The 16,494-nt window shown below is 43.5% G+C and overlaps 1 long non-coding RNA gene across 10 annotated transcripts in view; it reads left to right on the forward strand.

Annotated features, from left to right (window-relative positions):
* Positions 1 to 48: 48 nt before the first annotated feature.
* Positions 49 to 16,494, forward strand: part of LOC142475647 (uncharacterized) — a 57,632-nt gene continuing 41,186 nt past the window's right edge. For 8 of the 10 annotated variants that reach the window (XR_012791060.1, XR_012791064.1, XR_012791065.1 and 5 more), the window contains exons 1-6: positions 3,013 to 3,130; positions 4,375 to 4,485; positions 6,884 to 7,003; positions 8,024 to 8,119; positions 9,564 to 9,667; positions 15,206 to 15,316. This is a non-coding gene — a long non-coding RNA (uncharacterized LOC142475647). Of the gene's footprint in view, positions 64 to 1,083; positions 1,180 to 3,012; positions 3,131 to 4,374; positions 4,486 to 6,883; positions 7,004 to 8,023; positions 8,120 to 9,563; positions 9,668 to 15,205; positions 15,317 to 16,494 lie in introns of those variants that run through there. The other 2 variants (XR_012791062.1, XR_012791063.1) reach the window with 2 other exon arrangements.

A 16,494-nucleotide genomic window follows, 5' to 3' on the forward strand; every position in this document is an offset into this window, starting at 1 on the left:
AAGAGAAAATTTGAAGGACAGTTGAAGAGAAGGAAAATTACTACACAGAGACAGATAAGCAATGTGTATATTTCTCATTTACCATTTAGTATTTGTCGTTTTATTGACTCCACACAATCCGGCTGCTACGGGTTTCACATTGAATATTTTCATCTCTACTCTACCCCTTCCTGTGATCTGAACCATGCAAGTTTTCGTTGATTCAATACATCATGAGTAGAGGGTGGCTACAGTATGAAGTAAAGACCCAAGGACCACATCTACTACCATTCATAACAAGAACATGTGCAGTAGCGCACAGCTGCAGTTCTATGTGATTGTTATGAAAGGTTGAGGTGGTTCAATTCTATGAATCTGGAGTGGGATGGATCCTGTTTGCATCATATGGTTTCATCTAGGCCAGTAGATTATATAACTCTCAGTACAGGTTACACATGGCATCAGTATTAGTGATTTAAAGAGGAGGAAAGCTTCAATGTGGAGAACAAAGCCAAGTAATGTTGAAGTTACTCCTTTTACCATTTACTTGGTCAGTCTGTACTGTCTACTCCCCACACAGCTGCTAAGGATCTTCCATTTTAAATACTTTCACCTCCTATTCTGCACTGCTTTGCTGCCCATTATTCAGAGATGCGTTCCAGTCATGTTTACCACTCTGAATCTCTCTGCAGTCATTGGTTCAGCACATCATGGGTAGAGCATGGCTACAGATACAGCAAGCTATTATTATTTTACCGGCTGATCATCCATAATATTGCATTAAAACATAGAATATCACTTAATTTCCAAAAGATTCAGTGATGCTGATAATGCAGAATCTCACAACATTTCCCATCATAATGCCATAATGCACCAGAGGAAGAAATAATCCTTGCTATATCTGTACATTGTGTGACGTATTACCTCCATGACCATTGATAGCAAGTACATCTTCTGTATAGAGCGGCTGTGTTATGATGCAGTTATTGATCATCATTGACATAATCACAAGAATCTTATGCAAAGGGAAATTGTCCGCAGCGAAGTGAGATTTCAGCCCCCAAACGTCTGTAATATTAATGCAATGTCTTACTTTTGTTGCAGTGAACACTGAAGAGACGGATCTACTACAACACTGTACAGGATGAGCATACGCTACAAGCAGCAAAATGATCTTGCAGTTGACAGTATGTTGTTCTGGTAATGTGCACAATTATTATTTATGGGCTACACACCACAGTGCTGGACATATTCTGTTAACTTCAACTCTACTCCTAACATGGAGATGTCTTCCTGGTGTTACTGATTCAGTACATCATATGCACAGTGTGGTTATGATATGATGGATTGATTTAATGAACCCACCAACCAATGATGACATCTGCATCATCTTCTGTAAAGTGCAGCTACAGCATGATATTATCAGCATTTGGTGCGGTATAATCAGAGGTATCTATGTGCTTTTGTGCCTGTTTTAAGTCCTCCAGCTTAACGCCCCTACACCTCCCACTACACAGGCATACTTACTTATGCATACACTGACATCTGGCATACCTACACACACCCCAGGGCCACTTCCTTCCCCTGATGTCAGGGAGAGGATGGGCATGCAGAGTGCAGTAAGTCTCCACGTTACTCTGGCCAACAGTCTTGGCCTACCTCCAGCATCTGTCACCCACAACATCTGTTCCCTCCTTGTAAAGTGCTGAACTATCTCACCTGGGTCAGTGCTATAGCTGATCACAGTGCCCGATCAGGATGTCACTGTGACAGGCAGCAGTGCAGATTGACCGGTCAATCAATGCAGTGCCGCAACATATGCACTAAATGAGATTTCCGTGCCCCCAGTCAGGTTACTCCCTGGGCAGTGACCCTGCTCACACCCTCCCCTAGTTCCACCTCTGATCACAATTATCTCTCTTGGAGAGTGTAGCAAATTGGAGTTGGGGGAATCTCACCTCTGCCATGCATGGTCACAATCTGGGCACAGGACCCAAATAGTGGGCAATGTGGCACTTCTTACAGTAGAGAATAAGTAACTTTATTCTTTACTTGTGTATTAAGGACCTTATTTGCATTAAATTCAGTCCACATGGGACCAAGACTTTCTGGCTTACTGAACAAAGTGGAATTGTTTCGTAGAGGGTGGAGAATTGTATTTTATCTGAAATTACCCCCTCTGCACAAAATACAAACAATTATACCCATACAAGTACCTTGTGGAAGTTGTTGCCCTCTATCTTCCTGTGGTCTCTCCCTGTTTCTCACCGTGCCTCCTCCCATTTCCTTGCACCTCTGCGTCTCCGCATATATCCCTATACTCAGAGCCGGCTCCGGTCAGTGACATGGGATGCCCAAATATGAGCATACCCATACTGCACCGACACACTTTATTCGAGCAAATACCCGGTATGTACCTGGCAGATACCTGGAATGCGCCGCTCCTCACCTCTGACAAGCCCCGTTGCATTTGCCTTCCCAGCCTGGGTTCATGCCTGGCTGATGGGCGGCTGAACTGTTAAATGATAATGATTAGGATTTAATAGGCTGCAATGCTTCGCGTGTCTACCAGATGGCATAAATTCATGAATTGTAATGCAGTATATATATATATATATACTGTGCAGTATTGCAGCCAGCGGGAATAAAATGCTTCAATCCCTGCTTGGAAAATACCTCAATGCACTCGGGCAGAAAACAGTCACAAACCTCAATACACCCGGGTATACCCGAATTCGTGGGACTAGCCAAGCTCGAATAAAGTGTGTCGCCAGTGTATATGGGCATCCATGCCACTGACCGGAGCCCGCTCTGTTGCGGATATGGAGAGAGACTGGGAGATTTACATCCCCTTATAATTCATATGGTGCATAGTACCGGCACGTATTGTTTTACCGGTACTGTGTACCTTCCTACTTTCACACTGGTACAGTATATGCTGCAGTGGGACTGAGAGGGATATATTGGTAACACATAGTCATTGTTGGGGGAATTCAATCCATTTTGAAAATAGTAATGAAATGTTTTTTACTTTTCTTTTTTTTCTGTAATGAAGAATGAAACATTTCTGTTAAAATTGAATTGGAGGTGAACTGGATTCATCATCAACTCTGCACCAGTGTGAATTGATGTTCTTTAATGTTCTGATAAGGTACATGCAACATCTCTTCCTCAACCCCTGCACCACTCTCTGCCTCTTGCCTCTCTCTCTCCACCTCCCTGCTAAGCGTATTAACCCATCTAATGTAATCCACATTCCATGTCTCACTTTACTCTTCACTTCTCACGTGCCCTCTGGAATGACTGCTCTCTGACTAACAAGGTCTATTTGTACATGACCTCTTCTGCTCTCATCATCCACCACCTCTCATTCCCCTCACCCCTGTCCTACTCGATACCTCAGCTTAATTGAACTCTCTCCTCTGACATCTACCCTTATCTCTAACCTCTCCTCACTTTCTGCTTAAACTAACTATCTTGTTAACTTTTACAATGCTATCATCTCCTCCTCCTCCCTCCTCCTCCTCCCTCCTCCTCCTCCCTCCTCCATCATATATATGCCCCTTCTAGGCTCTGACACACTCATCCCTGTAAGGCCATGATTATCATGGGCACATGCTTGGTCATCCACAGTGCGTGCGAGCGATGCAGAGCCGCCTCGGACCTCAGTGCAGGGATTGCTGCATACCCCCAGCATCTGTCACCCACAAACAATACACACACTAATACTCCCCACAATACACACTATAATACCTCCTCAATACTAATCTCCCCAATAATATTATAGCTCCAAACACAATATACACAACACCCTTACACAAGATACACAATCTAGTACTCTCCTCTGCACCTCTACACACAATATAATACTCCCACACACACAATATACACACTACCCTCCTACCCCCATAAAATACAACCAATAATACACACACACTTTGTGGATGTTGGGACCAGCTCCCGGCATGCACCAGTGAAAGAGAGAGGCCCGCAGAAGCTCGGAAGAACTCCCTCCATCCGTGCCTTCCTCCGTTTCACATCTTCTCCCTGTCTCTCTCCCTCCCTTTCTTTGCATCTCCCTGCGTCTTTACGTATACCCAGTCAGTGACGGTTCTGGTCACGTGATGCCTTAATATGGGCTTATCCATATATGTTCATCCACGTCACTAATGTGATGCCCGCACTGTTGCGGAGCTGGTACTTACGACGGGCACTTATTGTTTTATCAGTACTGCGTACCTGACTCTACCGGCCTACTTTCAACACTAGTACAATATGTGCTTCACTACGAGTGAGTGGGGAATATTGGCATCACACAGTCACTGTTGAATATGCCATTCAATCCATTTTGAAAATAGTAATGCAATGTGGTTTTGTTTTGTTTGCTTTTTGCAGTAATGAAGAATGGAAAAGTTATATTAAAATTAAATTGGAGGGGGACTAGATTCAGCATTTCATCATGAACTCTGCACTTGTGAGAATTTAACTTCTTGAATACCCTGACAGGTACACGCAACATTAAGACTATAATCTGCTGTGCAAGCTTTCGTGCTATACCTCCCCCTCAGGTTTTGATTTATACATTTGCTCCCTCAATTCATGTCCTCTAATATTTGAAAGCTCTCTCCTAGCATTTTCTCTTTACCACAGAACGTCATCCCAATGTAACCTCTCTCTTGTTCTTTCTGCTTGCTGTTTCCTCACTCCTCTGTTAAACTTTTCTAATTTCTCTAACTTCCACACTCCTGCTTTTATCCACATGTTCTCCTCTTTCCTTCCCCTACCTTTGCATGTGTCTACACACTGCACCATTTGTACAGACCTCTATTGCAGCTATTTCTGCACTGCTCAATGAAAAGCACTCTTTAATATCCTATTCTCTGTGCCCCCTCTCTCTGCGCCCCCTCTTTTGGCGCCTCCTCTCTCTGCGCCCCCTCTCTCTGCGCCTATCTGTCTCATTCTCTCTACGTCCCTCTCTCTCTACATAGAGCTATCTCTGTCTCTCTCTACACCTATCTCTGTGTCTCCTTCTATGTTTGCTGATGTGTGGGATATCTCTTATAATCTTGAACCTGCTCATATACACATCGGGCCTCCCTGCCTCTGCCTCCCTGCTAAGAGTGTTAACCTATCTAATGTAATCCACATTCCTTTCCTTACTTTTCTCTTCCCTTCTCCTATGCCATCTGGAATGTCCGTTCTCTGACTAACAAGGCTCTAGTTGTACATGACCTCTTCTGCTCTCATCATTCACAATCAGTCATTCCCCTCACCCCATCTTACGTGTCCCACTGATTTGCCTCTGCTTAATTAAACTCTCCTCTGACATCTACTCTAACCTCTCTGCTCTCTCTCTCTTTCCGCTTAAACTAACAATCTTATTAACTCTTACAATGCTATCCTCCTATCTATATGCCCCCTCTAGGCTCTGACACACTTGTCCCTCTAGCCCACACCCTTGGCTAAATTCCCAAACATGTTCATCACACTTCCACTCGCTGTTCTTAATGCCTATGAAGGAAATCACACAATTGATATTTGATTTTTCTACAGTAAAAATGTCTCCAGTCCTGTATAAAGCTGCTCTCTGGGGCCAAACCACACTACTTTTTTTTCACATTCATCAACACTCAAATTTAATTTACGCTGTCTTTTTTTCCCTGTATTTGACTCCCTCCACTAACCTTCTCCTCACACTTGCCATCCTTCCTTCACTTCTCCTCAAGCATTTGACTACTTCAGAGGCAAGGTGGATGCCACCCACAAGGAGATTCCTTCTGTCCCTTCCCCCTTCTCTCCTTCTACCTAATTCTCCTTCTGCATTTGACTCCTTTTCTTCTCTTACAGAGCTGGAAGCTAATCATCTTCTCTTCTCCCTCTACCACATGCCCTCTAGATCGTATCCCCTCACACCTTACTGCATCTCTTAGTCCCCACTCTCACCCACATCTTCAATTCCTCCCTATTCTCTGGCTCTTTACCCTCTTACTTTAAGCCTGTAGTGGTCACCCTTTTCTCAGAAACAACCTACACCCTATGTGCCTTACTAACTACCGCCCTGTATCCCTCCTGCTGTTTGTCTCCTAATTGCTAGAATGTCAACATTCTTAAATCACATGCCCTCCTGGATCCTTTACAACCTGCCTTTCGTACAGCTCGTTCTACAGACTGTGCTTAAAGCAAATTCCCAAGGTCACTTTTCCCTACTAATCCTACTTGATCTATCTGCTGCGTTTGATGCTCTCAATCACTCTCCTCCTTCATATTCTAAACTCTCTCTTGGTATCCGTAACACAGTTCTATCCTGGTTTTCATCATAACTTTCCTGTCACACATTCTCCATCTCTGTTGCTAACATGTCTTCGTCTTCTATTGATCTGTCTGTGGGTATACATCAGGGCTCTGTTCTGAGATCTCTCTTTCTCTCTACATACTATCATTTGGTGACCTCATCAACTCTTTGTGACAATCCTATAAATAACAAATACAAATATCAGGTCATGGGAATAAGTGATTTGGACATAAAAGTAACATTTCGGAAGTGTGGACAACTAATACATCTTGTAGATTGCCTTTACAGTGTGATGTCATTGATTCAGTAGATTGTGTGCAGACCAGGACTGCAGTACAGTGTCACTCACATGGATGACTTGCGTGGTAGAAGCTCAAGAACAAGGATGTCAAACTCCAGTCCTCGAGGGCAGCAAACAGGCCAGGTTTTCAGGATATCCCTACTGAAAACCTGGCCTGTTTGGGACCCTCGAGGACTGGAGTTTGACATGCATGCTCTAGAAGGAGCACAGCTGTGGGTGGGAGGTGGATTTGCTTTGCATCAAATGGTTTGGAGCAAGGTTTATTGTATGTATTATCATAATAACAATGCAATGCTTAACTTTTATTTCAGGAGGGATGACTGCAGAACAGAAGTGAATATTGAAGCCATGTGTTCCTTTTCTTGCAAAAGAGAAAATTTGAAGGACAGTTGAAGAGAAGGAAAATTACTACACAGAGACAGATAAGCAATGTGTATATTTCTCATTTACCATTTAGTATTTGTCGTTTTATTGACTCCACACAATCCGGCTGCTACGGGTTTCACATTGAATATTTTCATCTCTACTCTACCCCTTCCTGTGATCTGAACCATGCAAGTTTTCGTTGATTCAATACATCATGAGTAGAGGGTGGCTACAGTATGAAGTAAAGACCCAAGGACCACATCTACTACCATTCATAACAAGAACATGTGCAGTAGCGCACAGCTGCAGTTCTATGTGATTGTTATGAAAGGTTGAGGTGGTTCAATTCTATGAATCTGGAGTGGGATGGATCCTGTTTGCATCATATGGTTTCATCTAGGCCAGTAGATTATATAACTCTCAGTACAGGTTACACATGGCATCAGTATTAGTGATTTAAAGAGGAGGAAAGCTTCAATGTGGAGAACAAAGCCAAGTAATGTTGAAGTTACTCCTTTTACCATTTACTTGGTCAGTCTGTACTGTCTACTCCCCACACAGCTGCTAAGGATCTTCCATTTTAAATACTTTCACCTCCTATTCTGCACTGCTTTGCTGCCCATTATTCAGAGATGCGTTCCAGTCATGTTTACCACTCTGAATCTCTCTGCAGTCATTGGTTCAGCACATCATGGGTAGAGCATGGCTACAGATACAGCAAGCTATTATTATTTTACCGGCTGATCATCCATAATATTGCATTAAAACATAGAATATCACTTAATTTCCAAAAGATTCAGTGATGCTGATAATGCAGAATCTCACAACATTTCCCATCATAATGCCATAATGCACCAGTGGGAGAAATAATCCTTGCTATATCTGTACATTGTGTGACGTATTACCTCCATGACCATTGAGAGCAAGTACATCTTCTGTATAGAGCGGCTGTGTTATGATGCAGTTATTGATCATCATTGACATAATCACAAGAATCTTATGCAAAGGGAAATTGTCCGCAGCGAAGTGAGATTTCAGCCCCCAAACGTCTGTAATATTAATGCAATGTCTTACTTTTGTTGCAGTGAACACTGAAGAGACGGATCTACTACAACACTGTACAGGATGAGCATACGCTACAAGCAGCAAAATGATCTTGCAGTTGACAGTATGTTGTTCTGGTAATGTGCACAATTATTATTTATGGGCTACACACCACAGTGCTGGACATATTCTGTTAACTTCAACTCTACTCCTAACATGGAGATGTCTTCCTGGTGTTACTGATTCAGTACATCATATGCACAGTGTGGTTATGATATGATGGATTGATTTAATGAACCCACCAACCAATGATGACATCTGCATCATCTTCTGTAAAGTGCAGCTACAGCATGATATTATCAGCATTTGGTGCGGTATAATCAGAGGTATCTATGTGCTTTTGTGCCTGTTTTAAGTCCTCCAGCTTAACGCCCCTACACCTCCCACTACACAGGCATACTTACTTATGCATACACTGACATCTGGCATACCTACACACACCCCAGGGCCACTTCCTTCCCCTGATGTCAGGGAGAGGATGGGCATGCAGAGTGCAGTAAGTCTCCACGTTACTCTGGCCAACAGTCTTGGCCTACCTCCAGCATCTGTCACCCACAACATCTGTTCCCTCCTTGTAAAGTGCTGAACTATCTCACCTGGGTCAGTGCTATAGCTGATCACAGTGCCCGATCAGGATGTCACTGTGACAGGCAGCAGTGCAGATTGACCGGTCAATCAATGCAGTGCCGCAACATATGCACTAAATGAGATTTCCGTGCCCCCAGTCAGGTTACTCCCTGGGCAGTGACCCTGCTCACACCCTCCCCTAGTTCCACCTCTGATCACAATTATCTCTCTTGGAGAGTGTAGCAAATTGGAGTTGGGGGAATCTCACCTCTGCCATGCATGGTCACAATCTGGGCACAGGACCCAAATAGTGGGCAATGTGGCACTTCTTACAGTAGAGAATAAGTAACTTTATTCTTTACTTGTGTATTAAGGACCTTATTTGCATTAAATTCAGTCCACATGGGACCAAGACTTTCTGGCTTACTGAACAAAGTGGAATTGTTTCGTAGAGGGTGGAGAATTGTATTTTATCTGAAATTACCCCCTCTGCACAAAATACAAACAATTATACCCATACAAGTACCTTGTGGAAGTTGTTGCCCTCTATCTTCCTGTGGTCTCTCCCTGTTTCTCACCGTGCCTCCTCCCATTTCCTTGCACCTCTGCGTCTCCGCATATATCCCTATACTCAGAGCCGGCTCCGGTCAGTGACATGGGATGCCCAAATATGAGCATACCCATATATGGGCATCCATGCCACTGACCGGAGCCCGCTCTGTTGCGGATATGGAGAGAGACTGGGAGATTTACATCCCCTTATAATTCATATGGTGCATAGTACCGGCACGTATTGTTTTACCGGTACTGTGTACCTTCCTACTTTCACACTGGTACAGTATATGCTGCAGTGGGACTGAGAGGGATATATTGGTAACACATAGTCATTGTTGGGGGAATTCAATCCATTTTGAAAATAGTAATGAAATGTTTTTTACTTTTCTTTTTTTTCAGTAATGAAGAATGAAACATTTCTGTTAAAATTGAATTGGAGGTGAACTGGATTCATCATCAACTCTGCACCAGTGTGAATTGATGTTCTTTAATGTTCTGATAAGGTACATGCAACATCTCTTCCTCAACCCCTGCACCACTCTCTGCCTCTTGCCTCTCTCTCTCCACCTCCCTGCTAAGCGTATTAACCCATCTAATGTAATCCACATTCCATGTCTCACTTTACTCTTCACTTCTCACGTGCCCTCTGGAATGACTGCTCTCTGACTAACAAGGTCTATTTGTACATGACCTCTTCTGCTCTCATCATCCACCACCTCTCATTCCTCTCATTCCCCTCATCCCTGTCCTACTCGATACCTCAGCTTAATTGAACTCTCTCCTCTGACATCTACCCTTATCTCTAACCTCTCCTCACTTTCTGCTTAAACTAACTATCTTGTTAACTTTTACAATGCTATCATCTCCTCCTCCCTCCTCCTCCTTCCTCCTCCCTCCTCCATTATATATATACCCCTTCTAGGCTCTGACACACTCATCCCTCTAAGGCCATGATTATCATGGGCACATGCTTGGTCGTCCACAGTGCGTGCGAGCGATGCAGAGCCGCCTCGGACCTCAGTGCAGGGATTGCTGCATACCCCCAGCATCTGTCACCCACAAACAATACACACACTAATACTCCCCACAATACACACTATAATACCTCCTCAATACTAATCTCCCCAATAATATTATAGCTCCAAACACAATATACACAACACCCTTACACAAGATACACAATCTAGTACTCTCCTCTGCACCTCTACACACAATATAATACTCCCACACACACAATATACACACTACCCTCCTACCCCCATAAAATACAACCAATAATACACACACACTTTGTGGATGTTGGGACCAGCTCCCGGCATGCACCAGTGAAAAAGAGAGGCCCGCAGAAGCTCGGAAGAACTCCCTCCATCCGTGCCTTCCTCCGTTTCACATCTTCTCCCTGTCTCTCTCTCTCCCTCCCTTTCCTTGCATCTCCCTGCGTCTTTACGTATACCCAGTCAGTGACGGCTCTGGTCACGTGATGCCTTAATATGGGCTTATCCATATATGTTCATCCACGTCACTAATGTGATGCCCGCACTGTTGCGGAGCTGGTACTTACGACGGGCACTTATTGTTTTATCAGTACTGCGTACCTGACTCTACCGGCCTACTTTCAACACTAGTACAATATGTGCTTCACTACGAGTGAGTGGGGAATATTGGCATCACACAGTCACTGTTGAATATGCCATTCAATCCATTTTGAAAATAGTAATGCAATGTGGTTTTGTTTTGTTTGCTTTTTGCAGTAATGAAGATTGGAAAAGTTATATTAAAATTAAATTGGAGGGGGACTAGATTCAGCATTTCATCATGAACTCTGCACTTGTGAGAATTTAACTTCTTGAATACCCTGACAGGTACACGCAACATTAAGACTATAATCTGCTGTGCAAGCTTTCGTGCTATACCTCCCCCTCAGGTTTTGATTTATACATTTGCTCCCTCAATTCATGTCCTCTAATATTTGAAAGCTCTCTCCTAGCATTTTCTCTTTACCACAGAACGTCATCCCAATGTAACCTCTCTCTTGTTCTTTCTGCTTGCTGTTTCCTCACTCCTCTGTTAAACTTTTCTAATTTCTCTAACTTCCACACTCCTGCTTTTATCCACATGTTCTCCTCTTTCCTTCCCCTACCTTTGCATGTGTCTACACACTGCACCATTTGTACAGACCTCTATTGCAGCTATTTCTGCACTGCTCAATGAAAAGCACTCTTTAATATCCTATTCTCTGTGCCCCCTCTCTCTGCGCCCCCTCTTTTGGCGCCTCCTCTCTCTGCGCCCCCTCTCTCTGCGCCTATCTGTCTCATTCTCTCTACGTCCCTCTCTCTCTACATAGAGCTATCTCTGTCTCTCTCTACACCTATCTCTGTGTCTCCTTCTATGTTTGCTGATGTGTGGGATATCTCTTATAATCTTGAACCTGCTCATATACACATCGGGCCTCCCTGCCTCTGCCTCCCTGCTAAGAGTGTTAACCTATCTAATGTAATCCACATTCCTTTCCTTACTTTTCTCTTCCCTTCTCCTATGCCATCTGGAATGTCCGTTCTCTGACTAACAAGGCTCTAGTTGTACATGACCTCTTCTGCTCTCATCATTCACAATCAGTCATTCCCCTCACCCCATCTTACCTGTCCCACTGATTTGCCTCTGCTTAATTAAACTCTCCTCTGACATCTACTCTAACCTCTCTGCTCTCTCTCTCTTTCCGCTTAAACTAACAATCTTATTAACTCTTACAATGCTATCCTCCTATCTATATGCCCCCTCTAGGCTCTGACACACTTGTCCCTCTAGCCCACACCCTTGGCTAAATTCCCAAACATGTTCATCACACTTCCACTCGCTGTTCTTAATGCCTATGAAGGAAATCACACAATTGATATTTGATTTTTCTACAGTAAAAATGTCTCCAGTCCTGTATAAAGCTGCTCTCTGGGGCCAAACCACACTACTTTTTTTTCACATTCATCAACACTCAAATTTAATTTACGCTGTCTTTTTTTCCCTGTATTTGACTCCCTCCACTAACCTTCTCCTCACACTTGCCATCCTTCCTTCACTTCTCCTCAAGCATTTGACTACTTCAGAGGCAAGGTGGATGCCACCCACAAGGAGATTCCTTCTGTCCCTTCCCCCTTTTCTCCTTCTACCTAATTCTCCTTCTGCATTTGACTCCTTTTCTTCTCTTACAGAGCTGGAAGCTAATCATCTTCTCTTCTCCCTCTACCACATGCCCTCTAGATCGTATCCCCTCACACCTTACTGCATCTCTTAGTCCCCACTCTCACCCACATCTTCAATTCCTCCCTATTCTCTGGCTCTTTACCCTCTTACTTTAAGCCTGTAGTGGTCACCCTTTTCTCAGAAACAACCTACACCCTATGTGCCTTACTAACTACCGCCCTGTATCCCTCCTGCTGTTTGTCTCCTAATTGCTAGAATGTCAACATTCTTAAATCACATTCCCTCCTGGATCCTTTACAACCTGCCTTTCGTACAGCTCGTTCTACAGACTGTGCTTAAAGCAAATTCCCAAGGTCACTTTTCCCTACTAATCCTACTTGATCTATCTGCTGCGTTTGATGCTCTCAATCACTCTCCTCCTTCATATTCTAAACTCTCTCTTGGTATCCGTAACACAGTTCTATCCTGGTTTTCATCATAACTTTCCTGTCACACATTCTCCATCTCTGTTGCTAACATGTCTTCGTCTTCTATTGATCTGTCTGTGGGTATACATCAGGGCTCTGTTCTGAGATCTCTCTTTCTCTCTACATACTATCATTTGGTGACCTCATCAACTCTTTGTGACAATCCTATAAATAACAAATACAAATATCAGGTCATGGGAATAAGTGATTTGGACATAAAAGTAACATTTCGGAAGTGTGGACAACTAATACATCTTGTAGATTGCCTTTACAGTGTGATGTCATTGATTCAGTAGATTGTGTGCAGACCAGGACTGCAGTACAGTGTCACTCACATGGATGACTTGCGTGGTAGAAGCTCAAGAACAAGGATGTCAAACTCCAGTCCTCGAGGGCAGCAAACAGGCCAGGTTTTCAGGATATCCCTACTGAAAACCTGGCCTGTTTGGGACCCTCGAGGACTGGAGTTTGACATGCATGCTCTAGAAGGAGCACAGCTGTGGGTGGGAGGTGGATTTGCTTTGCATCAAATGGTTTGGAGCAAGGTTTATTGTATGTATTATCATAATAACAATGCAATGCTTAACTTTTATTTCAGGAGGGATGACTGCAGAACAGAAGTGAATATTGAAGCCATGTGTTCCTTTTCTTGCAAAAGAGAAAATTTGAAGGACAGTTGAAGAGAAGGAAAATTACTACACAGAGACAGATAAGCAATGTGTATATTTCTCATTTACCATTTAGTATTTGTCGTTTTATTGACTCCACACAATCCGGCTGCTACGGGTTTCACATTGAATATTTTCATCTCTACTCTACCCCTTCCTGTGATCTGAACCATGCAAGTTTTCGTTGATTCAATACATCATGAGTAGAGGGTGGCTACAGTATGAAGTAAAGACCCAAGGACCACATCTACTACCATTCATAACAAGAACATGTGCAGTAGCGCACAGCTGCAGTTCTATGTGATTGTTATGAAAGGTTGAGGTGGTTCAATTCTATGAATCTGGAGTGGGATGGATCCTGTTTGCATCATATGGTTTCATCTAGGCCAGTAGATTATATAACTCTCAGTACAGGTTACACATGGCATCAGTATTAGTGATTTAAAGAGGAGGAAAGCTTCAATGTGGAGAACAAAGCCAAGTAATGTTGAAGTTACTCCTTTTACCATTTACTTGGTCAGTCTGTACTGTCTACTCCCCACACAGCTGCTAAGGATCTTCCATTTTAAATACTAATGTAATCCACATTCCATGTCTCACTTTACTCTTCACTTCTCACGTGCCCTCTGGAATGACTGCTCTCTGACTAACAAGGTCTATTTGTACATGACCTCTTCTGCTCTCATCCACCACCTCTCATTCCCCTCACCCCTGTCCTACTCGATACCTCAGCTTAATTGAACTCTCTCCTCTGACATCTACCCTTATCTCTAACCTCTCCTCACTTTCTGCTTAAACTAACTATCTTGTTAACTTTTACAATGCTATCATCTCCTCCTCCTCCCTCCTCCTCCTCCCTCCTCCATCATATATATGCCCCTTCTAGGCTCTGACACACTCATCCCTCTAAGGCCATGATTATCATGGGCACATGCTTGGTCATCCACAGTGTGTGCGAGCGATGCAGAGCCGCCTCGGACCTCAGTGCAGGGATTGCTGCATACCCCCAGCATCTGTCACCCACAAACAATACACACACTAATACTCCCCACAATACACACTATAATACCTCCTCAATACTAATCTCCCCAATAATATTATAGCTCCAAACACAATATACACAACACCCTTACACAAGATACACAATCTAGTACTCTCCTCTGCACCTCTACACACAATATAATACTCCCACACACACAATATACACACTACCCTCCTACCCCCATAAAATACAACCAATAATACACACATACTTTGTGGATGTTGGGACCAGCTCCCGGCATGCACCAGTGAAAGAGAGAGGCCCGCAGAAGCTCGGAAGAACTCCCTCCATCCGTGCCTTCCTCCGTTTCACATCTTCTCCCTGTCTCTCTCCCTCCCTTTCCTTGCATCTCCCTGCGTCTTTACGTATACCCAGTCAGTGACGGCTCTGGTCACGTGATGCCTTAATATGGGCTTATCCATATATGTTCATCCACGTCACTAATGTGATGCCCGCACTGTTGCGGAGCTGGTACTTACGACGGGCACTTATTGTTTTATCAGTACTGCGTACCTGACTCTACCGGCCTACTTTCAACACTAGTACAATATGTGCTTCACTACGAGTGAGTGGGGAATATTGGCATCACACAGTCACTGTTGAATATGCCATTCAATCCATTTTGAAAATAGTAATGCAATGTGGTTTTGTTTTGTTTGCTTTTTGCAGTAATGAAGAATGGAAAAGTTATATTAAAATTAAATTGGAGGGGGACTAGATTCAGCATTTCATCATGAACTCTGCACTTGTGAGAATTTAACTTCTTGAATACCCTGACAGGTACACGCAACATTAAGACTATAATCTGCTGTGCAAGCTTTCGTGCTATACCTCCCCCTCAGGTTTTGATTTATACATTTGCTCCCTCAATTCATGTCCTCTAATATTTGAAAGCTCTCTCCTAGCATTTTCTCTTTACCACAGAACGTCATCCCAATGTAACCTCTCTCTTGTTCTTTCTGCTTGCTGTTTCCTCACTCCTCTGTTAAACTTTTCTAATTTCTCTAACTTCCACACTCCTGCTTTTATCCACATGTTCTCCTCTTTCCTTCCCCTACCTTTGCATGTGTCTACACACTGCACCATTTGTACAGACCTCTATTGCAGCTATTTCTGCACTGCTCAATGAAAAGCACTCTTTAATATCCTATTCTCTGTGCCCCCTCTCTCTGCGCCCCCTCTTTTGGCGCCTCCTCTCTGCGCCCCCTCTCTCTGCGCCTATCTGTCTCATTCTCTCTACGTCCCTCTCTCTCTACATAGAGCTATCTCTGTCTCTCTCTACACCTATCTCTGTGTCTCCTTCTATGTTTGCTGATGTGTGGGATATCTCTTATAATCTTGAACCTGCTCATATACACATCGGGCCTCCCTGCCTCTGCCTCCCTGCTAAGAGTGTTAACCTATCTAATGTAATCCACATTCCTTTCCTTACTTTTCTCTTCCCTTCTCCTATGCCATCTGGAATGTCCGTTCTCTGACTAACAAGGCTCTAGTTGTACATGACCTCTTCTGCTCTCATCATTCACAATCAGTCATTCCCCTCACCCCATCTTACCTGTCCCACTGATTTGCCTCTGCTTAATTAAACTCTCCTCTGACATCTACTCTAACCTCTCTGCTCTCTCTCTCTTTCCGCTTAAACTAACAATCTTATTAACTCTTACAATGCTATCCTCCTATCTATATGCCCCCTCTAGGCTCTGACACACTTGTCCCTCTAGCCCACACCCTTGGCTAAATTCCCAAACATGTTCATCACACTTCCACTCGCTGTTCTTAATGCCTATGAAGGAAATCACACAATTGATATTTGATTTTTCTACAGTAAAAATGTCTCCAGTCCTGTATAAAGCTGCTCTCTGGGGCCAAACCACACTACTTTTTTTTCACATTCATCAACACTCAAATTTAATTTACGCTGTCTTTTTTTCCCTGTATTTGACTCCCTCCACTAACCT

This window comes from Ascaphus truei, unplaced genomic scaffold (assembly GCF_040206685.1).
Source record: "Ascaphus truei isolate aAscTru1 unplaced genomic scaffold, aAscTru1.hap1 HAP1_SCAFFOLD_1301, whole genome shotgun sequence".
NCBI lineage: Eukaryota > Metazoa > Chordata > Amphibia > Anura > Ascaphidae > Ascaphus > Ascaphus truei.